The sequence below is a fragment of the Bubalus bubalis genome, chromosome 3 (assembly GCF_019923935.1).
Source record: "Bubalus bubalis isolate 160015118507 breed Murrah chromosome 3, NDDB_SH_1, whole genome shotgun sequence".
In the NCBI taxonomy this organism is placed as follows: Eukaryota; Metazoa; Chordata; class Mammalia; order Artiodactyla; family Bovidae; genus Bubalus; species Bubalus bubalis.
In genome coordinates this window covers 98,642,418-98,667,181 of record NC_059159.1, presented here as the reverse complement: position 1 = coordinate 98,667,181, position 24,764 = coordinate 98,642,418, and the positions used below count along the sequence as shown (strand labels likewise).

General features: G+C 38.2%; 1 protein-coding gene across 32 annotated transcripts in view; it reads right to left on the bottom strand.

Annotated features, from left to right (window-relative positions):
• Positions 1 to 24,541, bottom strand: part of PTPRD (protein tyrosine phosphatase receptor type D) — a 536,986-nt gene extending 512,445 nt beyond the window's left edge. For 31 of the 32 annotated variants that reach the window (XM_044939860.2, XM_044939874.2, XM_044939864.2 and 28 more), the window contains exon 1: positions 24,317 to 24,541. The gene's annotated coding sequence lies outside the window, so the exon portion shown is untranslated. Of the gene's footprint in view, positions 1 to 24,123; positions 24,277 to 24,316 lie in introns of those variants that run through there. The other variant, XM_044939861.2, reaches the window with a different exon arrangement.
• Between the last annotated feature and the right edge of the window lie 223 nt (positions 24,542 to 24,764).

Genomic DNA, 24,764 nt, shown 5'->3' with positions numbered 1-24,764 from the left:
AACAAATATTCTTAGAAAGACTCTACCATACTATACTGACAACACCATATGTCCTGTGCACCCTTTTTACATTTACTGTTGAGAGCTTACCAAGTTGAATAAATACTTACCACTAACATTTTCTTGATTGTTCACGTAAATTATTTTTTCATATTTTTAAAATTAAAGTAGAATTCACGCAGTGAAATGTAAAGATCTTAAGTATAATTGGATGAACTGTCACAAATGCATACGTCCGTGTAATCCACATCCTAGTCAAGAGGTATGTTGTATAAAGATGCTCTAGAGATTATAAAGATCACACACAATTTAGAAACCTCAGTAAAGTGTGTCATTTAAGATAGGAGGAGAAATCACAAGGTAAGTAAAGTTTGCTAAATTTTTTTAAAATTGCGCACTAAATCCCTTAAAATGTAAACTCAAAGTCCTGAATCAGACATCTCCAAATACAAAAAAAAAGAATTCACACAAGATATGTCTTTTTCATCCAAGTTAGAATGAATTTGATGATTCTGAAAACACTCTGCTATTCATCTCAACACTGAATTACTTTTATGAGTCAACGGTATTGTAAACACTGCAAAACCTCAGAGAGTTTCACACAGCAAAGATCATTTACGTATACTAATTTGGCAAAAACTGCTTTCCAAATCACAATGTTCTACAAAAGCCATATTCTATTTTTCCTTTAGTGCTTTTTTGACAGTTGGAAATGGGTACAAGTTGTAATTTACTTGCATCCATTTCCTACTTCAGTAGTGTCCAGTAAAATCATTCAAACAGCATGACAGATAAAAGGCACTACTGAAAAGTGTTTGCAGTCTTCTGAGAGCTATAATGTGCACTGAATGCAAATGGTAACTGATGATTAAAATATATATATGATATATACTTATATATATAATATATACATATGCCTGATGAGTACTAAGATAGTGTCTCAATGTATTTAAGGATCCTGCAATATTCATGTTATGTAAAATTGTGTCCATTGATCGAATAATCCCCAACGCTCCTAATCTGACTTTAATTTACCTTAATGGAGGATTGCTTTGGGAAAAATCCTGCAAGATACAGTGAAATCTGATGATGGGTAGCCGTTTGTTTTTACAGTCATGAAAGCAGAACCACAAAAAAAAATGTGTTTTTCATTAAAAACATTCCACAATTTGAAAATTATGGGGAAAACAGGCAATGAATCACAAGGAAGAGAGAAAGTCAATTATGGCGATTACCAAAACAGCCACACATTTCAGAAATGCCTGACTGAACAGGGTCACAATACACTTGGAGTTACGTGAAACAGAAAATTAACCAGTGTTTGCGCCCAGTATGTGTGTTTTGTTAACAAAGTGATTTTGATTGAGTTTATGGTCACATTGCAGGATCACAAGACTTCACAAAGAGGATTACTTTAAATATGAAATCTTTCAACTGTAAAAGTAATCATGTCTGAAGGAGGTTGGATATTAAATATTTCTCTAAATTGGAGTTATCTCTCTTTTTCTTTTCCAGGTTGCCTGAGGCTTCATTTTTTCCATAAACTGAATAACTACAGATACCCTGCAAAGAACAGAAAATAATATCTTAAATGAAAAGAAATGCAACCCTTCACTTCATATTAGTACTCTCATAAATTTAATAGCCACTGTTCATTATACAGAGAGCTACATAACAAAAAGACATTTTCTTTCGTATTCTAACTTTGCACAAGAAAAAAACAATCAGTAGTACAACTGACCTGATATAATCTCTGTGGGCCCTAAAAATCTTAACAACGGTCCCAGTTCATCTAGAGGCCACAGCCACACAGCTAATGGTGAGAAGAAAAAATAATAACAATCAAGGTTTAAAGGTTAAGATGTTTACAGCTTTTCTGACTTACTACCTAAGAAAATTTCGCTAAAAATTAATCTTATTGGATGGTACTCCCCAGACATGATTATCATGGATTTGAACATGTGACCTTTGAAATTTTGCAGAATGTCTGAGCATAGCTACTTGTGATGATCTACAAGCCTTACATACACGATGTGACAGGCAAAAAGATGGAGACAGAATTGGGTCCAGTAAGTATAAATGTATTTCAATTTATTCATTTATCACCTTAGTAGGTCTTACATAAGAATTCTCATTATCCTCTAGATTCTGTAAAAAAAATTTCAGAGAATAAGCATGGTGAAAGTGAAAGCGTTAGTTGCTCAGTTGTGTTCGACTCTTTGCAACCCCATGGACTGTGGCCCGCCAGGCTCCTCTATCCATGGAATTCTCCAGGCAAGAATGCTGGAGTGGGTATCCACTCCCTTCTCCAGTGGATCTTTCTGACCCAGCGATCAAACCTGGGTCCCCTGCAGTGCAGACAGATTCTTTACCATCTGAGCCTTCAGGAAAGCACATAAGCATAGCAATTATCGCTAATAATACTGCATCATATAGTTCAATGTTTCTAAGAAAGCAGATCTTAAATGCTCTCACCACAATAAAGAAACAGTAATTAGGTGATAGGATGGAAGGGTTGGAGAAGGAAATGGCAACCCACTCCAATACTCTTGCCTGGAGAATCCCACGGACAGAGGAGCCTGGCAGGCCACAGTCCATGGGGTTGCAGAGTCAGACACGACTGAGCGACTATCACTATGACAGGATATAATTTTTATATCCAGAATCGTATAAGAAATTCAGTAACTTTGCAAAATATTTTTGTTAAACATCTCACCACCTTTTATAATTTGTTCTCATTTGTTTCAGAAATAATGTTATTAATAACTGCTTATACATCTAAGTTCTAAAGTTTTTACACAGAGGGCAATGGCAGCAAAAGTGATAATAATTGTAGCATCAATACTAATAAAAATGGCTCTATTTACTGAAAACTCCACGTGTCAGAGCACACTATTCATTAAATGCATTATCTCATTTAATGTTCACAGCAATACTAGGAGGGAAGCAGGTGTTCCTGTCTTTCCTACTTTAGAGATAAGGAAACGGGATCAAAGAGGCTATTACACAGCAGGAATTTAAACTCCAGTCCAAGTAGAGAAGACACAATGAGCTAAGATATGCAAAATCAAGGATTTCTAACAAACACACCTTAGGGCGTTCCCTCTAGAGCTTTGGACAAGACATTGAAACTTCCCATTTTTCAGATTTTTTGCTATATAAAATAAAAGCAGAAAAGAAAGTGAATACAGAATTGCTTTATAGCAGGCAGCTTCGTAAATCCTGAATTTATGGGTTGGGGTGGGGGGTGCGGGGGGCGTTATTCAAAGCAAATAACAACTCGGAGCAAAGCTGGTGCTTTTGCCTAAAGGGGTGAACATGACTGAACTGAGGAAGCCAACTGCGTGGAAAGGGCCAAGTTGATACAATCTAGGTTTTGAAACGACCCGCAGGTTACAGTGAGTTAATCAGGAAAGGCAGTGGTCTAGGCAAATACTCAATCGAAGGCCAGTGCTGCAGACCCAGAGCGTCAGCAAAGCAGAGCTGGAGTGCGGGGTGTGGGGGGGACTGGATGGCCTTGGCCCTTCTGTGCAAACAGACATGACCCAGGATCTTGGCACCAGCTGGAGCAAGGGTGAAATCAGACAGCAAAGAAGGACCTGGCGCTTCATTGGAGGTCTGGGGGCACCGGGAATGGGATAAGTCCAGAACTGTAGCCTCCATAAACAGATCTAAGAATAATATTTGCTTTCCAAAAGAGCTGAGGAATGCCATCCCAGGAAAGGCCTGTCTCAGGATACTGCATTCACTAGTCTCTCTGCCTACCTTCTTTCCCAGAAAGTCACCTTCTCAGATACCCACCTTCATTAAAACAGCCCTGTTTCCACCTCTCCCCAAACACAGTCATTTATATCCCTTCCAAGCTGTTTTCTTCATAGCACTTAATCACTATCTCATTTATTTGACACACTCTTGTCTGTTTATTGCGATTGATTATCTCCCTACTGGAATGAAAGCTCCCTAAGAAAATAATCTCATCTTTGTTGATGCCTGCTGTATGTACAGTGCCTAGATCCATGTCTGGATCTAGGCACTAGATCAGGAGGAACAGTAGGAACTCAGTAAGTAGTTATCTACTTAATACAAAGATAAATTTCAAAGCAACACTGTTCAAATGCCATTCTTCATTTGCTAGAGTTTGGGGTTTTATGGGCTGCTACATGTTCTATGATATACATTAAGAGATGGCTAAATTGTACACAGGGTTATTGTTACCATCTTTCTAAATTCCATATATATGCATTAGTATACTGTATTGGTGTTTTTCTTTCTGGCTTACTTCACTCTGTACAATAGGCCTGTGTACGAGACAGCAAAAGAGACACTGATGTATAGAACAGTCTTATGGACTCTGTGGGAGAGGGAGAGGGTGGGAAGATTTGGGAGAATGGCATTGAAACATGTAAAATATCATGTATGAAATGAGTTGCCAGTCCAGGTTCGATGCACGATACTGGATGCTTGGGGCTGGTGCACTGGGATGACCCAGAGGGATGGAATGGGGAGGGAGGAGGGAGGAGGGTTTAGGATGGGGAACACATGTATACCTGTGGTGGATTCATTTTGATATTTGGCAAAACTAATACAGTTATGTAAAGTTTAAAATAAAATTAAAAAAAAAAAGAGATGGCTAAATTGGTAAATAAAAATAAATATAATCAAAGTTAGTGACCTTGAAACTTGTGAATTAATTCAGGCGTAAATACTGCTCAAAATGCAGAACTTGAATGTTTTGATAGTTTAAAAGGATACTGACAAAGCAAACTACAAGATATGCTCTATTTCACAAAGAAAGGGAGCCCTTGGCACATCTCTAAAAGACCAGAGTTACTGGTTAATCACTAAAAACCCATACTCCTCACAGACTGTTTTCTTTTTTTGGTTAAAAATAAAAAGGTCTTTAATGTTAGGACATCTACAGAACAACTGATATGTACCACGTGCATAAGTGCTAAGTTGCTTCAGTCGTGTCTGACTCTGTGCGACCCTATAGACTGTAGCCCACCAGGCTCCTCTGTCCATGGGATTCTCCAGGTGGCAAGAATACTGGAATGGGTTGCCATACCCTCCCCTCCAGGGGATCTTTCCGACCCGGGATCAAACCCACGTCTCTTACATCCCTTACACTGGCAGGCAGGTTCTTTACCACTAGCACCGTCCGGGAAGCCCGATATGTACCACAGATATAATAAAAATGGTGCCTTATAAAAATACAGAAATTAACTTTCAAATTCTCATCTTTTATATACAATTCTTAAAATAATTTTAGGTCCTAAGTTCAGAACTTTTATATGCTGTTTTTCCTCTAACCATAAAAAACTAACTGAAACAAGATTCTGAAATCATGAAAACTGAATTTGAAGTCAAAATAGGAATTTTCTAGGTAGACGATTATCCAGTATCTAACTTTAAAATGAAACAAGACTGTGCCATCTAAACTAAAAGTAATTTTATTTATTTGCTTTCTTATTTTGTTGTGAGGTTGTAAAGAGAAATAAGAAATTTCAAACTATAGTTAAGCATTTGACTACAATTAAATTACATATTATACATATACACACATGCATGTATATAAATATATGTGTATATATATATATAATATTACCATGTCTCAGAAGATAAGTAATTTGCATGATATTATGTCGAAATCTGATTTAAGGCTTCTTGGTTTTTAACTAAAAATTTTAGGGTCAATTAAAGTTCATTGTAAAAAATAAATCAGAGAAATTAACAAAGAATAATCTATAAGATAAACAGGAGTAAGGGTTCAGTAAGGAGTAAGGGTTCAGTCCAACCAACCATAATAGCAGGAAAAACCCACAGTAGTTGAAGGAATATTATAACTGACTCAGTCATGGACCTACAGAAAAATAAAACTGAATGAGCAAACCAGAGATAACCCTTGAAATATCAATGGTTTCTGATTATTTTAAGGAACATTGCAAATAAACTGAGGAAGGAAGGACTGTTTAGTCTGAGGATAAGTAACTGGCAATTTTTAAAAATCTATTTAAAATCTTGCCCTATATTATAACTACTTACAGATGATTTGAAGGTAAGATTATTAAACTACATTCCTCCCTTTGAAAACATCCAGATACTATGAGCTACTTGGAAACGTCTCACTTTTAAAATCAACTAATAAGATCCTTTTGAAATTCAACTCAAAATTAACTCATGCAGATCTTTTTACTGAGCATAACACTTTTTTCTAATAAATTGCTTGAGACTAAAAAGATACCATTTATATATAGTGACAGAAAACACTGATTAAAAACTGGCCATTTAACTCGACATCTTTAAAAAAATATCTGTACACATATAACTCTACATTGGAAATGTATAACATGCTCTACTTATACTTTTTTCTAGCAAAGCAGTACTTGGTTTGTGTGCTGGAATTAAACATGATTATGTAAATAATAAGTATTTAATACTTTCAAGTACTTTAAGACTTATACAGAAAATCACATAATTAAAGAACAAATACCAAGTAGTAACAAACAGAATAAACACCAGAAAAACAAGATGAAAAGCTCAGGAAAAGAGAAAAATCTCCACTTCTGTCCAAGAAGTACACTTCTTGTACAAGGAATAACAACACAGAAAAAGATCAACTATTTTGACTATATAACGTTAGAAATAAAATTCCATATGTAAATCAATTATTAAAGTAAGATCAATAAACATGCTCAAGACACACTTGTAACAAACATGACAAAGAGTTAATATGCCTAATATATAAAGAATGTGAACTAATGAACAAAAATCCTTAGGCAAAGGAAATGTACAGATACTTCATATAACAGGAATAATTACTTGCAAACAAACATCAGGGAGAAAGCATCACTTCCATAATTAAAGAAATTCATATTAAAACAATAATGAAGCAATGTTTTGCTTCTTAAATCAACAAAATCTAGATGAAAATTTTTAAACTGACCAACTGGAGGGAAGAAACTGGTATCCTCAGTAACTACTGGTAGCATTATTAGCACATACATCCTTTCTGGAACACAACCTGGCGAAATGTTTCAAAAGACATAAAAATGTTCATATTCTTTGACCTAAGGATACTACTTCTATGTGTCAATACTAAAAGAAATAATGCAAAATACAGAAAAACCTATCCTGATTAAAATGTTCCTCAAAATGTTGAATTTGGAATAGTGAGGAAAAGAAGGGGGGGGGACAAAAAACAATGGCTACTGACAGGAAAAGAGATAAATCTAGTCAACGAATTATTGGGTAGCCATTAAAGATGACAATCATGATGAGGCAAGATGGAAAAATATATATATATTTATTTATGCCAAAATGATAACTGACAACGTGCTGAAAAACAAGCTCACCATACAGTATAAAGGTCTAGAAATTTTTCTCAAGTCAGAACAGTGGGTTGTTTTCAGGTGATGAGATTATTAATGACTTTTTTTAGTTCGTGTCTAACTTTCCTATAATGAGGTTATACTACTGTTATGACTTTAAAATAGATGAATAAAAGTCAGCATATAGAAATGTGTAAACAATACCACTTGACCACTGTATTAGAGTAAAATATTAGAGAAACTACTTTGGGTTCATGCTCTCTTTCAAATCGCTTCACTGTAACCCAATAAAACAGTAAGAAAGACTTTTCTTAGTCTGCTATTTGTCAAACATACCCAAGTAGAATGTTCCATATTTCTGTGCTTTTCTGTTCTCTACTCTGAGTGTGAGCTATGATCGGAGCTCAGTATTTAATTCAGTCAGGCTATAATTACATACATTTAACATACTAAAACATAAACTACACATTTCTGAAACCTAATCATGCCCATTCTTAATTTTTTTCAGATAATTAAACAACTGAAAATGATAAATTGGGCCTTTAACAGACTTAGCAACCCTTTGGCACCAAGTACATCAATTAACTACAGTACCATATCGGACCAATATTGTATCTCCTACAGTGCACGTACCAATATGAACAAGAGACTCCCATCATGCCACCTGAACTGAGAGTTCTTATGATCCTTTCTGTAATGACAAATTTAAGTTCTACATTATTACCTAGAGCACTGTGTCCAACAATTGCCATGTGGTGGGGCTGAGGATTTAGAATATTAAATCTCTCTGGGGTGAGAATGTGTGGCTGTTTTATACAGCTTCTACCCAATCCTAATATTCCTGTGATGAAGATTTAGATCTGTAATTACAAGAGGACCCTGATTTTCACCTCAGTTACTGATAGAGACCGTCTGTATAATCACAATAAAAAGCCAAGACTTGAAAAATGAGACACTGCAAGAGGTCAATGTCCCTAGGCTCCAGTGGATTAATTGGTTCAGAGCGCTTGGAGCCCCTGCACTTTCCGATTTTGTTATGGGGGCTGAGGATGCCTGAAGCAGAAACATTTCCATCCTTGCCAGGAACCCTCTTTGCTAAAGAAATTTAAAATAATAACAAATCTGCTAGAAATAGAAACAAGCTTTATTTTTTTTTAATGGACAAATTTTCTGGGGAGAGTGGCGGCAGACTCAGTCCATGGTTCTGAACCAACACCAGAACACCCTCGGCACTTTGTGTGTGTAATTCCCTGCCTCTTCACAGCTTTCTCAATGCTACTGCTGCTGCTGCTGCTAAGTCACTTCAGTCGTGCCCGACTCTGTGCGATCCCATAGACGGCAGCCCATCAGGCTCCCCCGTCCCTGGGATTCTCCAGGCAAGAACACTGGAGTGGGTTGCCATTTCCTTCTCCAACACATGAAAGTGAAAAGTCAAAGTGAAGTCGTTCAGTCGTGTCCAACTCTTCACAACCCCATGGACTGCAGCCCACCAGGCTCCTCCATCCATGGGATTTTCCAGGCAAGAGTACTGGAATGGGATGCCATTGCCTTCTCCGTCTCAAAGCTACAAGCATCACCTAATACACAGTCGACTGTATTCTTAATCAACTGTCTTTAAAAACACTCATCCCTCATAAACCTGTTTTGGTTCATTTTGATTATAAAAACTGGAGGTACATGGGGACAATCTCAGAACTGATTAAGACTCAAACAACAACAACAAAAAACCTACACCTAGCTGCTGCTACATACTTTCCAAAGCATATCGAAAACAAAACAATTCCTCGATATAAGTATAGTTATAGTTGACATTTTGCAATTCAAAAAACAAAACAATATAAAAAGGCTACCTGAAAAAGACAAATGCAGCAACTAACATTATCAGAGACTCTTAGACTGCAGGGAGATCAAACCAGTCAATCATAAGGAAATCAACCCTGAATATTCACTGGAAGGACCGATGCTGAAGCTGAAACTCCATTATTTTGGCCACCTGATGCGAACAGCCAACTGATCAGAAAAGACCGTGATGCTGGAGAAGATTGAAGGCAAGAGGAGAAGGAGGTGACAGAGGATGAAATGATTGGAGGGCATCACCGACTCAATGGATATAAGTTTGAGCAAACTCCAGGAGATAGTGGACACAGGAGCCTGGCGTGCTGCAGTCCTTGGGCTCACAGAGAATCGGACATGACTTAGCGACTGAACAACAAAATTGCCAGACATGGTGATGCTCTCCGTGGGAAGTGATAGAGACTTATGATGTGAAAGGAGAAGAGAAAAGCATCTGGGAACAATCACCTCAGGTTCCATGACCAAGAGAGAAGCCCGTTAGGAGAAAGCAGGGCTCTGTTCCCAGGAACTGTTACAAAGTCCTTCAGCTTTCATCCCTCCTCCTTCCCCTGGCTGCTCTAGGACAGCACTCCAGAAACCTGAAGTGGAGCCTTTAACCCCTGCCTCAGTGGCAGGAAATGAGTGGAGAGATGCGAGGCAGCAGTTAAAGTACTGGCCTAGTTCTGTCTCTACTGCCCTGCCTCTCATCCCCACTGGACTGTCAGGGGTGAGTCTGGAGGTCCTCATCTGCCTCCACATTTCTTTCTGTGACTTCTAACAGGTTGCAGTGATATGTGTCTGTCAGCATTAATTACATGTGACACTGGATTGGCCTGATCCCTGACAAAATTCCAGAGTGCATAATAAAGCAAAAGGACAGTAGGAAAGATGGGAAAGTAGGAAAGATGATAAGAGAAGGCTCCAAAATGCTTTTGCCTCCCCAGGTTTTCCTTCAAGCTGCCCTCCTGATCAACCTAACCATACACACATTTGCTCTACTCTGCCGGAGAAGGCAATGGCACCCCACTCCAGTACTCCTGCCTGGAAAATCCCATGGATGGAGGAGCCTGGAGGGCTACAGTCCATGGGGTCACTGACGGTCGGACATGACTGAGCGACTTCACTTTCACTTTTCACTTTCATGCTTTGGAGAAGGAAATGGCAACCCACTCCAGTGTTCTTGCCTGGAGAATCCCAGGGACGAGGGAGCCTGATGGGCTGCCGTCTATGGGGTCACACAGCGTCAGACACAACTGAAGTGACTTAGCAGCAGCAGCAGCTCTACTCTGCATATGAAGCTTTAAGATGTCAGATTTATGGGTCTGCTGACAACAGCTCATCTACACCAGCTGCCCCATTCAAAGCATCCCCATTCATTCTCATAGCATCCTGTTTGAATGCTAATTGTATGATCACCTACAGCCCTTCAGTGAAAAATAGCTGCAGACAGACAAAAATCACTTGGAAAACAACAGAAAAGACTCACTGAAGAAACCTGAGACGTGATGTGGCAGAACTGATAAAAGTGAATTTGTTTCCAAATTTGACTTCCATAGAAGAGTATTTCTCCATATTGAACAAATACAAAAATCAGAGGGTATGCATATATGTCATTAGACAAAAAGCACAGAATTGGCTATTAATTCACTTCCCTTGAGGATTATTTCTGAGACACAGTATCTTTCACTTACATCTGACAAGTAGATTCTTTGCTTGTAAGATCAATGGGTATTCTCAGTATACAAATGGCTTATCTCTACTATATATGTACCCTTGAAAATATCACATGACGTCTTAGAACCATCAGGCAGCTCAGTACTGTCCAAACTAACTTTGTGCAACAGAATTTTCTGTCTATACTATTCTATACAACAGATCCTACCTACATGTTGCTATTGACCACTTGAAACACAGCTACTACAACCAAGTTTTTAATTATACTTACTTTTAATTAAGATGGTGATTTGTTTCCTTATAGTTAAAAAATATATAGCATAAAGATCTGTCTCTTGTTCTTCCCTTGAGTCTTTTTTGACAAAAAGCAGTAGGTCCCTCATCAAAGCAGATGCTGTCTGATGCAAAACCTTCCTTCATCTGAGAACCAGCAACGCATCAGCGAGAAGCCCATTCCTTGCAGTATATGAGGGACAGCATTAACTACAAATTCACTTGGGTTCTGGAGACCAAGGCGGAAAGGCTAGCTAGGACAGTGAAGTCTCCTCAACATAAAGTTTAAACTAACATCCTTTCTTGCACCCTTGGAAGATTTCCCACTCACTCTCTGAGAAATGGCTATCTTTATGACAAAGAGGCTACTGTGCTCCATTTTACAGACAAAAATGTGTTTAGTTCTCATCGCAAGATATGAAAACATAATGTAATGTGTCACTCTGGTACCAAAAAAATCCAAAAGGAAAAAATAGAGTCCTATGTTTAAAATATCTAGAAGATCATTTATGTACCCTTTGGCTATCAGTGATAACACATTCATGTATGTTTGTGGATGCCAGCTTTTATTCATTTGTTTATTTCATTATTTTTCTCAATTCTAGTTGCAAAGAATGTTACTACTATAAAATCCTACGATATCATGTGCATCTTTTCTTCCAAATGATGAAAACGACTGTGAAAACAACACAAACAGAAATGGTAGCTGGCCTTTTAAAAACACTAATTTAAAAATATTATTCACCTCTATACTACTTTTACTTAGTATATTTTTTTCCCATTACTAACAATAATCACTACGTGGGTAGTTACACTCCTTAAAGGACTCTATCATTTTTTAAATGCTTTGAAATAAAATATCCTTCAGAAGGAGGCTAAGAAGATGCATATTTTTTTTAATTTTTCATAGAAACTAACCATCTATACAATAATCCATTGTCTGCTCTACCAAGGTGATTTATTAAGGATAATGAAGCATATGATTTAATAGCTGCCACAAATTCTTTTTCAAGTAAGAGGGGTATAAATAATACAAAAAGATGGTCCAATAATAGCCAAATCCTAACCTAAGAACTATTCTATATGCTGGATCACAGGAAATTAGATGAGCTCAATTAACTATGGAGCCAAGTGAAGGATGGTTAGGCAATCAAGGCTCTAACCACCTCCTCTTATTCTAGCAATGATTATTAGTATTATTTAGTGAAACCTGTAAGCTTTCCTGTTACGGCAACTTGAGTAGCTCTTTTTTCCACATGGCAACACAGTGTTAGTCGTGTCTAACTCTTTTTGATCCCAAGGACTGTAACCTGCCAGGCTCCTCTGTCCAACTGCCATTCTCCAGGCAAGAATACTGAAGTGGGTAGCTACGCCTTTCCGTCTCCAATAGAAATGTACATTATGCTAGAATTAATTTTCCAAAATCTTAAGAATTCGGATCTCTGCCTATCTGTGCAAATTGTACCTGGCAGCATTTGGCTCATCCTTTCATTCCCACAATGCCTTGCATTTAGGAAAGATAAATGTACGATCCTTTAAAGAATAAACACAAAAATGAGAGAGCAGGTAAGTGTATAAAATGAGATTTCTAAGATCCTTACAGGAAAAAAAAATGCATTTCATATCCCTTTGAGACCTGTTTCTAACACTTATCACTCAGACTTTTGAGTTCTTCTGATGGCCAGTTGCCAAGAAGTCACTTCCTTTGGTGACAAAGCTCTCCTTAGGCCAGTTTCCTTTAAACATGGGGAAAAAACCCCACAAAATCATATACAGTGTTTAAATACAAGTGTCCAAACAGCTCCTGTTTGCAAGTTGACATACTCCTCTCCCAGATCTCTTTGTTTAATATTGAAGTCTTAGCAGGGCCTTATGAAATCAATGAGGCGAAATTTCTGACAGGAAATACAAGCGATCATACAAGCCAGCTGCTTGGCCTAAAAAGATTGTCTGGCTGTGCCTTACAGACATGGCACAGACATTCATTGATAAGCTGGCACAGCTAGTCCTGTCCCCATGCCACCCAGGGAACCCATCTAAAATAAGATTAGAGGTTGCAAATCCTAGTGTTCATATAATACTGGGCAGTGGAAAATTTCCATGGCTCAACGTAAACCAGGGGCCTACGTGTGAGACATATGTCACCTTCTGAAAAATGTCGGCTTCACCGGGAGCGTTCCGCACCAGCATATTTCCACACTGCAGTGCCTACTGCTCCCGCCTGTCCAAGCCGGGCTTGCCAGAACTGAGATCAATTTTATTAGATACCATTAGTCTCTGTTAGGGCGGTCATTTGAATAACAACAGATTGGCAAGTATAAAACTAAGGCACCTGTTGTACATTTGGCAGCCTCATTGAGGCCCCTTAAAAAGAAAACAAATACAAGCTACACTCATGCCAGGCAATGGCTTTTGGTTCAATAATGACCATGTGTCAGAATTAAGTGCATCTGGGAATTCCTACCACAGCCAGATGTAAAGGCAGATTTGTCTTGTCTAGTGGCATATGAGGAGATACACTCAGTATACACAGATTTGGCTTTGTCTTGGTTTGGTAGGGAGCTAGGTAAGTGGAAGTTAGCTCAAGTAAACTAAAATTAATTACTTAAGCAACTGACAATATAATCATAAATAGTAAAGTTAAACATTAAACATATGGGTTGTAAGATCTGGGCTATGAGCTAGCTAACCTCTGCTTTTTCTAGGCACGTGAATTTTTTCACAAATTACTCAGTAACAATGTGCCAATATTACTAGGACACTGAGTCAGGCGGCCATGGGGTAGGTGTTAGAAATGCCACGGGGGAATGGATTTGGGCTTTGGCTTTGAGGAATTTGTAATGAATCAGACCATTAACAAGCAATTACAATGCATTATGAAAGATGCCATATGTAAAAGGCATTTGCATCTCTAAGTGCTGAAAGAAAGGGTATCCAGGTTTGTCAGGATGAGAAGACTTCCTGGAAGAGTTTTCAGCTCAGCTAAGCCCTGAAGGAAGAGAGGAATTAGGCAAAGATGGAAGCAGAAAGAAGTTTCCAGGAAAGGGAGAAAGCATGCTCAGAATTACACACAGAAGAATCAAAGTAGCACATCAGGCAAATAGCAAATACTTTAGTATCTGGACTGCAAGTGTGTTGGGGGTGAGGGAAAGGGAAACAGAAAAAACAATTATGAGAATGGCAAAGTGGCAAGGGACAAGGAAGGGAGAAGGACATCAAGGGCCAAGTGACTTTTGTTGAGTATTTCAAGCTTTACATAGAGCAGAAGGGAGAGCCACTGGAGTATCTGAAGGAGAAGGGTGACATAATCAGATGTGAATTTCTTAAGGAACACGCTGGCTACAGAGCACCAAAGCAACCACACTGAGACCCCAAGTAAACACAGAGAGGTTGCAGTCTAGGCAAAAGAGGATGAAGGCCTTGCCAACAGACGCCAGCTAACATATTAAAAGGTAGTGAATAATTTGGCTGAAAGAAAGTTAATAGTTATTTTGGCATACTGGAGTAACAAGAGCTTATTTAGAGAAAACAAGTTTTAAATGATAAATTTAAAATCAAGATTTAAATAGTATATCTCCTAGTTTTTTTTTGATAAAAAGAGATCAGATTCAAGGTGAGTCTAGGCAAAAGTAAAATTCAGATTCAATTCAATTGCACTTAGCCAACGATTTCTTAAATAGTACCTGGATATTTTTAACAATATTTATTGAACTTCTCACTCTTCATTTATAACTATTAGCATCAAAAAACATTGATTATGAGCCTTATTATGGAAGAACCTTCACTACACAGTCCACACAGCTCCAGGCTCCTAACAGGTTATGTTCATAGATTAACCCACAGGAAAACATGACTAAATAGGACAGTGCACACATGTGAGAGACCTGGGCATTTCAGAAACCTGGGCAAAGAAGACTCTTCATTGTCGACATACTGTAAGAGCCATAAATGACCAAAGCATTTTTCATGTAACTTTATGTGCTATGTCTGATTTAAAACTTCAGGGTACCTTGTTGTCAGAGAAGAAAATAATTTTCCAAACCATCAAACAAATCAAACATCCTGTCTTGTATTATTATTTATAAGACCATAATTAACCAGAGATAGGTTATCTGTTGCCTGATCCCCCTCCCACCAAAAAAGCTAAATTTTTATAAAGATGGGTTAAATGAGAAAAATGTTATAAACTCATCCATTACTGAACATGAAATTAACAGGTGAGTTGCAAAAAGAATATTTTAGAAGATAGTATAATAACTGGCAAAATTTCCCAGATACAGTTGGCAGGGTAGGCTGCCAGTAAACAGAACACATACATATCAGTCACTTGGCATAATTTCATTTCTTTGACAGGAGGCTGTTCATCAGATATCTCTGCTCAATCTATAGTTCTCTTTGTAAAAATGCTTTTGATTCCCTACCTGTTGGGCAGCTATGAAAATGCAAGCCTTTGTGATTAAAAAAAAAAAAAAACTATTCTTGGTGGAAATATTTTATTTAACCACTTCTACTCCAGGACTAACCCAAGAGCTCAGGAAGTTGTGTGACTGGCCTGAAAGCATAATTTTAGAGCTGAAAGGCAACTGCAAAAAAAAGAAAATTAACCAGTCCAAACCAAACAGTTTAAGTTCAAAAAAAATTCAGTCCCAAGCAGAGAAAGACACACAGAGACTCTCCAGAAACAATAATGGGAAAACCTACATAATGTTTAAGATTCTTCCTGAATTTGGTTAAGAAAGCACCATGTTATTGCACCTATGTGCCTGGTATATATGAAGTAGTTTAAAAAAAAAAATCGTATCATTCACAAGAATATATTGAGGGTTTAAGAGTGGAGTGGATAATAGTTGGGATCATAACTTAAAATCTTGGCTTTAAGTTACATCTAGCTATGCAACCTGGGGCAAATACTTAACTTCTCAGGCTGTCTCTCCAATGTGCCTGCTAAGTCACTTCAGTCACGTCCAGCTCTTTATGATCCCATAGACTGTGCAGCCCGCCAGACTCCTCTGTCCATGGGATTTTCCAGGCAAGAATACTGGAGTGGGTTGCCCTTTCCTCCTCCAGGGGATCATCCTGGCCCAGGGATCAAACCCACCTCTCTTAGCTCTCCTGCATTGGCAGGCAGGTTCTTTACCACCAGCACCACCCGGGAATCTCCTCTTGAATAACTGATGATAATAAAAGCATTTGACTTAGTGTTGTTTTAGACATTAAACATGACAGTGAAAATAAAGTGCTATGCTGAATGCCTGGCACATGTAAGTGCTCAGTAAATTTTAGCAACCATCACAATTACAACTTTATATACCAATCACTATTATTGTACTTTATAAAGAAAGAAAATAAAAAGAAATTAGTTTTCCACCTATCTCAATGTCCTGAGCATCATCATAGGTTTCAACTGAATAATTATTCTCCAATGTCATGATTTCAATTAAATTCAACTCAAAATAAATTCAAAGCAAAGAACATGTAGCACTTGAGTTGAGAATCGGAAAATGAGAGAATAATTAGGAGGATTTCAACAGCTCCAAGTTAGGACAGCTGGCGAGGAGAGAAAGGGGATTCTAAGAACAGCACTGGTAGAACCAAAAAGGTGCCTGCGCGCAGGGGCTCTGACACCGCAGCAGGTCAGAGCTCTTGAGGTTCCGCGGAGAACAGAGGCTGGACACACAAGCTGGGATTAGACTGCAAGGGGCTTTGACTGCTATGCTGGGAATTCAGCACTTGAGGATGCAGAGTTGCAAGCCTTGAGTTTCAGAAAGCAAAAGTTTTTAGGAAGAACTGAAAAGGAGAAAAGAGAAAATAAGGTACCAAGAAAAAAGTATGGATGAAAGATTATATTTTAGGTTTATAAAATATAGAATGTGGGACAAAGGAGAGCTTTCTACTTCTCAACTATCTAACAAGCAGATTAAAAAAAAAAAAATTCAGATCTGGAACCCCAGAGAGAAGTTATCAATTTTATTTTCAGAGTCATCTATGCAGAAATTATTGCTTCTATGAGAAGTAGATAGGAATAGCTCATGAGACAGTATAGACAGTGATCTGAAGAGGGCTATGGATAAAACAGTAAGAGTTTAGAATGGAGATGGGACACAGAGGCCAAAGCATACAAGGGAAAGCAATGCTGATGAAGAAAGTGAGGATCAAAAAAAGGACTCAGAGACACCCTCCATCCATGAGATATTTCCAATGGAAGATGCTCCCCAAAATGCATCCCTCTAGTAAAATATTATAACTCCCTTCTTTTTCCCCCAAGAAAAATGTGAAAATCATTAGTTAGCCATTAAGTGAATTTAGAAAACTTAAGACATTTCCAGTAGATTATTACTATTATTACCAATTAGCCTACTACTCCATTTAAATTAAGATATACAACAGAATTTATAAATAAGGATATAAAACCAAGTATCTAAAAATCACCCACTGAATTATTTCAACCAGAAAAGTCAAAATGAATAGCCATATTTTCTCTCTTAAAATCCTTTAACAGTATGTTAATTAAGTTACTAGTACAAGCAGTTCAAATATGTGTTTGCAGGAAGGCTGGGGTCTACTTGTGCAATAAGAAACCATTAGCTCAAGCATGATATGTCCTTTCAGTTAGGGTGGAAGGAGACTGGAGGAAAAAAAAATTTTTTTAATTTTGCAAACAAATGTCTTTTGGGCCTATAATGGAACACTGGATCAGCATTTTATGTGTCTAGTCTAATTTAAATTGTACTGGCGGATCTTAGGGACAGACAGAAGGCAGTAAATTCCTATCCTCCATCAATACATTTGACCTCGGAGCAAACCCCACAACTGGCTACAGGCACCCACCATCCATCATTGCTCTTGAAACCTGATCTTTCATGGAAGGACAGCTGCGCTGGGCAAAGAGCTAAGGGGCTTTCTAAGATGCACCACCATTAAAAAAAAAAAAAAGGCAATTCTTTCGGTGCGGTGTTTTAATTAAAGGCTTTTCTAAACATTTCTTCCTCAAGACTTAGCTCGACATCAAATATGAAGAATCTATTAAGATATTTTTCACTTTTAAGCAAAATTCTCTCTTTGTACGTTGTAGGTAAAATCATTTCTAGCTTTTCCTTTAAAAGCTTTCTGAGATAAACAGCGTACTATGGCATACTGATGTGTACAGACTTCAAAAACGGTGCTGGACAGGAAAAGGTAATTCCAGAATCTGTAGTAATTATACCATGTACACAACAGAGTGTACACGACTCATATCCAAGTCTTCATTTTTAAACCAGGAAGCAATAATTTATAGTAGATAAAGATAGCAGAACACTATCATACAAAATCGCGTCATAGAATACAGCATGTCCATTACATCACTCCTGCATCCAGGAATTTTTTTAATTTAAAATACAAAATAAGACAAATTCTTATCTACTTGTATCTTCATCACATCTATGGCTGTTTTCTCCATGTTATGATGGTGAAACAAGACCCTAAATGTTATGTAATTTCTGCTAAGATTCCACAGAAAATAAGTGACAAAACTAAGGTATATATTTAGTTTTTCTTGCATCAAATTTATGTTTTTTTTTACTGTAGTCAAAAAAAAAAAAAAGAAGCTGGTCCAGATTTTGCAACCTTTAGCATTATATTTATATACACTATACACCTACATGCTTAAACAAGATTAAATGATAACTGTTTTTCAATTATTAATAAAATCAGTATTAATATCAACCTTTTTGTTAATAAAAGGAATCCGCTTACTGAAGCTTAAAAAAGAAGTCACTTGTTACCTGGGACCGGATGATTAAAGATGACCATTTCATAGATCTGAAAGCACACTTGCCCCTAATCCCGAAGCAATACTGAGAAACACAATTTTCTAAATGCAATTCACAAATCTCAATTTAGTTAGCTACTGCTACATTAAGGAATATAGCTTGAGGACTGTGGAAAAAGACAATTAAGAATTTATAAATTCAATCAATCTCATGACACTGACAGTTACAATGGTTAAACCCAGTAAACAGCAAAATGGTAAAGGTCACAAGGCTCCTGACATTGTTATCTGAATGTCAAAGTTAAGTCCTGCTTCTGGGCAGTGAATTCAAAGAACTAGGAGAAAACCCAGCTTCAGACAGCTGCTTTTGCTCTTATATTTCGTTATAAATGCCGAAGAAGCCAAAGGGGAGCCTGCCACCTAAGAGTGGCTATTTGCAAAGGAGAGCTGAACTTGCTTGCTGCAGGCAGGAACCACAAGGACTATTCAAGTGGTCTCAATACTGTCTGTGCATGGGTGCACCTGATCTGCTGCCTCACAGACAGAATCAGCCATCTTAGCTTTCTAAATTGGCATCTCTTTCATTTAATTTACTGATCTATGACATATATGGATTTGATTTAGGGGGCAGCAGAGGTCGAAAAGCCAAGAAAAAGTTCTGTTTTGCTCTTTGTTTCTTGTAATTTTTAAAGAGTTATAGAGTAACTGACAAGTATTGATATGACCCTATTAAAGATGTCAGCATCAAACAGAAAACAATGAACAGAAAGATATCAAATGTATTAGTTTCAGAGGAAGGAGGCAGGACATAGCAGACTATTTCAGTTATTCTTTCTTCCCAACAAGTTGACAGTATAACCAGACACAATATTTAAATTACCTTAATGTCTGTCTTAAGAATATCTTATAAATGTTAAGAAACTGCAAACTGCTGATTACATAAAAGCAAATGGGTGATTTATTAAAGGGAAAATGAGGGGCATAGGCCTGAAATGTAATTTTGTGAGTTACGTCTTTCAAGAATTCTATTTCATTAATGTTTCAGTCATGCACCACTGTCATGACTCTATTATTTAGGTTATATTAGGTCAGAGACCTCTATAATGTATAAGCGTTTGCTCTTTAACCTCCCAAGACTTATGACGTAAAGAAAACAGTAAACTTTTACATCTGAGGCTACAATTTCATATAATGAACAATCAGCAGGCACAGACCACTTATTCTTTTAGCTATCTTTCTTAGGGGCTTGACTGTGGAGAGCTGGAAACACTTTTTTATTTTTAAATTAGGGGTGGGAGAATTTGAACACTATAAATTGTCAAAACAAAGGCAAGCCACACATGACATTTTAATAAGTGTTACCAGCTACTAATTAGAAGCAAATGAAATTATCCATACAGAAAACATATCCCCACACAAACCTATCCTTTGGTGGAAATGTCACTGTGCCATGATATTATGGAAGCTTAAACAAGGGATGTTTGTTGCAATGAAATTTACTGATAATTCCCTCCTAAGTAATCTTCCTCCACATTCTCAGGTTTCTTCTGTTGATGTGTTATATAGGAATCCTCAATCTTGTAGCTCACGGAAAAAACAACTCTTCTCTTTGCAAATCATTGATAATGTAAAAATTCTTCAAATGCTGATTTTGCTTGTAGCTGCAAGTTGTCTTTATGCCATCACAAGTAAGTAGCTTTCTTTAAAGATTTTTCCAAGAAATCAAACAGTACAAAGAACTGAAAAATAACTCCATAAGGCAAAAACACACTGAGTAGGCCTCACTTAAAATATAACTCATTTACTCAAACTAATCTTTTCAATCAAAAACTACTGGCCCTTTAAGAAAACAGGAAAAAAAAAATAGTCTCTGAAAACTCTGGAAAACTGAATAATTATATCTTTCTATTTAGCATTTCATATATTCATGCTTATAAAATGAATCCTAAAAGTGTACTCTGTGGCTTCTAAGTTGAATATATTACATTCAAGGTAAAGTTTATTTTCGTGATGACCAGAAACTTTGGGAAAAGGGCACCCATGATCAAAGATTAAAAGTATATTCAAAGATGTGAGCCTAAAAGTTTGATGCTCTCAGAATCATAAATTAGAGCATATACATACTTCAACTCTCCGACTACCCACAAATACACACTGAAAGGGTATTTTTAAGCCAAATCACCTTGAGAAATCCATCACTCCTGAAATGGCACTTTTAATACGTGATTGTGTTAATGAATTCTTATTTATCCATAGAATCCTTTTAAAAATAGAAATGCTCAATGACTTGATAAATCAAGTTTGGTCTGAAGGATATTCAATATGCAAATACTTACAGTGTGCTCTTTTACAAATAGTCACCCTTGTCAGTTTGAAAAACTGAAAATCAACAGAAGAACAGTGTAAGTATACTTGACCTTATTGCCTAATGTCTATCAAGATTGCCACAGCTGGTCGATTTCAAATTTGTGAAACTGACACTTAAAAATGTACTGTGCATCCCCGGTGCAGGTCCCTCAAGTGCTGACTAAACTGTAGTCACAGCCTCAGATTCTCCTTCCACACAACTTGCACAGCACTTACAAAGCCAGTTTAATCACACCATCAATCTATGACTACACATTCCTTAAAGTAATTCTGCTTCCTTTCTCTTTTAACCTTACATTATGCAAATAACATCTTTTTCCAGTCCAATAAGGAAAACTTCTTAACGTTCCTATTTGTTTATCCTTGACATACACTGAGAACTAGGATCACATATGAATTTGCAGAAATACCTCTCCAATGTTCCACACACTCTGTGAAAAGTCATCCTTGCACCACCATAGTGTAATGCTCTAAACAATATTCTTGAAAAACCCTTCAATCAATGTCTATGACTAACATCAGAGCATGAGTTAATAGGTTAAAAAGACAAAACAAAAACACAGGGGACTGCCTACCTGATTCTTTTTAAATGTTTCTCTAGGAAGGGTTTGCTTATGCCATACCAGGCTATCTCCTGGATATAAGAACAGTTATACAGGCCCCTAGTGGTTTAGCAAATAGCAGCAGATGAGGGGATTCCAATTCTTAGCTCTGGACTTTGAGATATTCTGACTATAAATGAATGTCAATCGTAAAAGGAAAATCAAATCATTGTATTTAATACTTTAAGCAGTTTTGCTTTTATGATTATCCACTGAAATACATATATATTAAAATAGAGTGCTGCATTTCATTACTTTAGCAACTACAACTGCACTGATCTAAGAAGAATTTGTTACATAACCTCCACAATAAAATATTTAATTCATTCACCTCTTTGCATGTCATTACAAAAGTAATATATTACTCATACATTAAAATATATTTGAGAGACCCTTTTCCTCTTTGAATCTTATTTCTATTATACTAGTATTACTGAGAGCTCTAAGAACAGATTATTTCTATGTAAAGTGCTCACTATTTAAAATGAAATATAGATACAAATTGAATGCCACTTTTAAAATAGTAGAAATCTAAAATAAATGTGCTTCCCAACAAACAAAACCAGTGTTTTATAAACAAAGCCAGTGATAAAACTTAGATTAGAGTGCACCTATTTTTAAAAATCTACAATTAATAACACCACTTAATCCTCATCCCCTAGCTGCCTTTCCTTTAAAAAAGAAAATTCTAGGCAGGCATTTTTACAGCTTTTAGCAATTTTTAACCGGACACAGTCTGACAGCTGAATTCATAGAACTGACCAGCTTGTCAATTTCACACTTTGAAAGTACAATAATAGCTGATAGCATGAGGGTGAATATAAGAAATCTGTCACAGAATTGCTAGCTCCATTGAAAAGCAAAGTATAGTATATAATTATGGGAGGTAGGAAAATTTTCCTTCTATTGTCCATTTTGGAGATCTGTTTCAAGAATTCGGACATTGAGCATTGAAATTGTATTCTCTCTTTGCTAAGCTAATAACGTAACATCCATCTGTGGCATATAACAAAATGTTTTCTAAATACCTATAATATCTAATAAGCTTTGTCCTGGATATCATCATATTAACAACATGAGAATCTTTAAGTTGGTATCACTTAAATATTCCTTTAACTCAGAATATTTCAAATCTTGGCGGTAGATCACCCTGGTTTTACTCAAGTTGAGTGGTGAGTGTGTACACTTTGAAACAGAGATAGAATAGCCAAAATGGCTAGAAGTATCAGTGGTTGGACTAACTCCCCATATGCGTGCTACAGTATGGTTGGAAAGAACACACCAAAAGGAAAGGTCCACGTTTGAAGCTCTGGAAGTCCAGCAGCGAATCTATCTCAAGTCACAAGCAGTCACTAGTCTCTGACAGGCTCAAAATGTATGTGCTCTGCTCTAAGTCACTGGTACTATGACTGTGGGCATGTTAAAAAAAAAAGAGAGGGGGGAGAAAAAAAGTTTAAGAGAAAATTCCTGACTCCCTCAGGAATCTTCCTGGAGGTTTAAGGCATCCTACAAAGTGTAAGCTGGTCTGGGGATCACTGTTAGAAAACAGAGGAGACATCAGACAAGCTGGAAACAATACAAATGAATTGTGATCATCCAGGTTTTGGCGAATGGAACAATACTGGAGCACCCAGTTAATGAAAACCAAGCTCACAGTGTCCAAGATTTTTTTTTTTTTTTGAATCATAAGAAAAGTGACTTAATTTGTTAATGCTTCTAAAAGAAAATCAACCTCACACATGAACGATTCAAGTTTTTTACATGCCAATGTGAAAGCTACAATAAATAGGAAAGCAAAGAACGTTTGGTTTGTTCTTGGTTTTCTTTTCAAATTGTTTCCTACAACTTGGACTTTGCATTATAAATTCTAGTTGCCTTCCCCATGGAATGAGTATGTAAGAAGGGCAGATCGCCACAGCAAAACTACAAGCTTTGATCCTGCCACGGAAAGGTCTCCAAAACAGTCCCCCTCCTCTTTGGCAGCCGCGTAGACTTTCATTCCTTCTATTTCTCCTTCTCCCCAGTAGTTCAGAGGAAAGAAAGAAAAAGAAATCGCCCCCTCTCTGAACCAGCCCTCCTTAAAACAGTACTCACTGCCTCTTAAAAAAAAAAAAAAAAAAAATTGCAGTGGCAGAATCTCTGGGTAGGGTCGTATTGCCCCGCCGCTCCACCATTTCCCCAATATTACGCCCATCCCAGGAGGAGAAAGCGGGGATGGCACAAATACAGACTCAAACACCCTCATTCTCTAGAACTGCCACTCTCCCAGGTCTGAGGTTTTAAGCGAGAAACGAACCGTGCAGGGGAGGACCTCTGCCCAAGGAGGTTCAGAAGAGCAAACTGTTCGCTCCAGTGCCGGGGCTCCGGGCTCGCAGACGCGGGAGAGTGTAGCTCCGGTCCCCGAAGCGCGGGCTGCGGGAGCCTGGCTCTGGCGAGCGCAGATCCCAGACGACTTAGAGGGGCGGACCGGGTCAGCTCGGAGGACTCACCTGGTCATGTTGGCTCCAGGCAGCCGCCGCCACCGCCTCTCGCGCCGCCACCAGCACTTTCCTCCAGCGCCTTCGCCCCCCGCCACGGCCGCGCAGCCCGCGCCTGCCCCAGCCGCCGGAGTCCGGGCGGCCGATTTAATCCCGCGCAGCTGCGGCCCCCGCCGCGGGAGCACCCCCAGTGACTGCCGCCGCCGCCGCCTCCGCCCGGTCCTCGCGCGGCCAGCCCAGTCCAGAGCGAGGAAGTGGAGGAGAGTCTGCGAGTGAGTCCAAAACCCCGAAATCCAGCATCCAGAGGAGCGCGTCCCCCCGCCCTCCCTCCACCCCTACCCCCTTCTTCTCCTCCTCCTCCTCCGCCTCCTCCTCCTCCTCTTCCCGGGCCGTCCTCCCGGCCCTTCTGAGCCCGCGGCTTCCGCGGCGGTTTCTCCTCCTCCCGCTCCTCCTGCTCGCC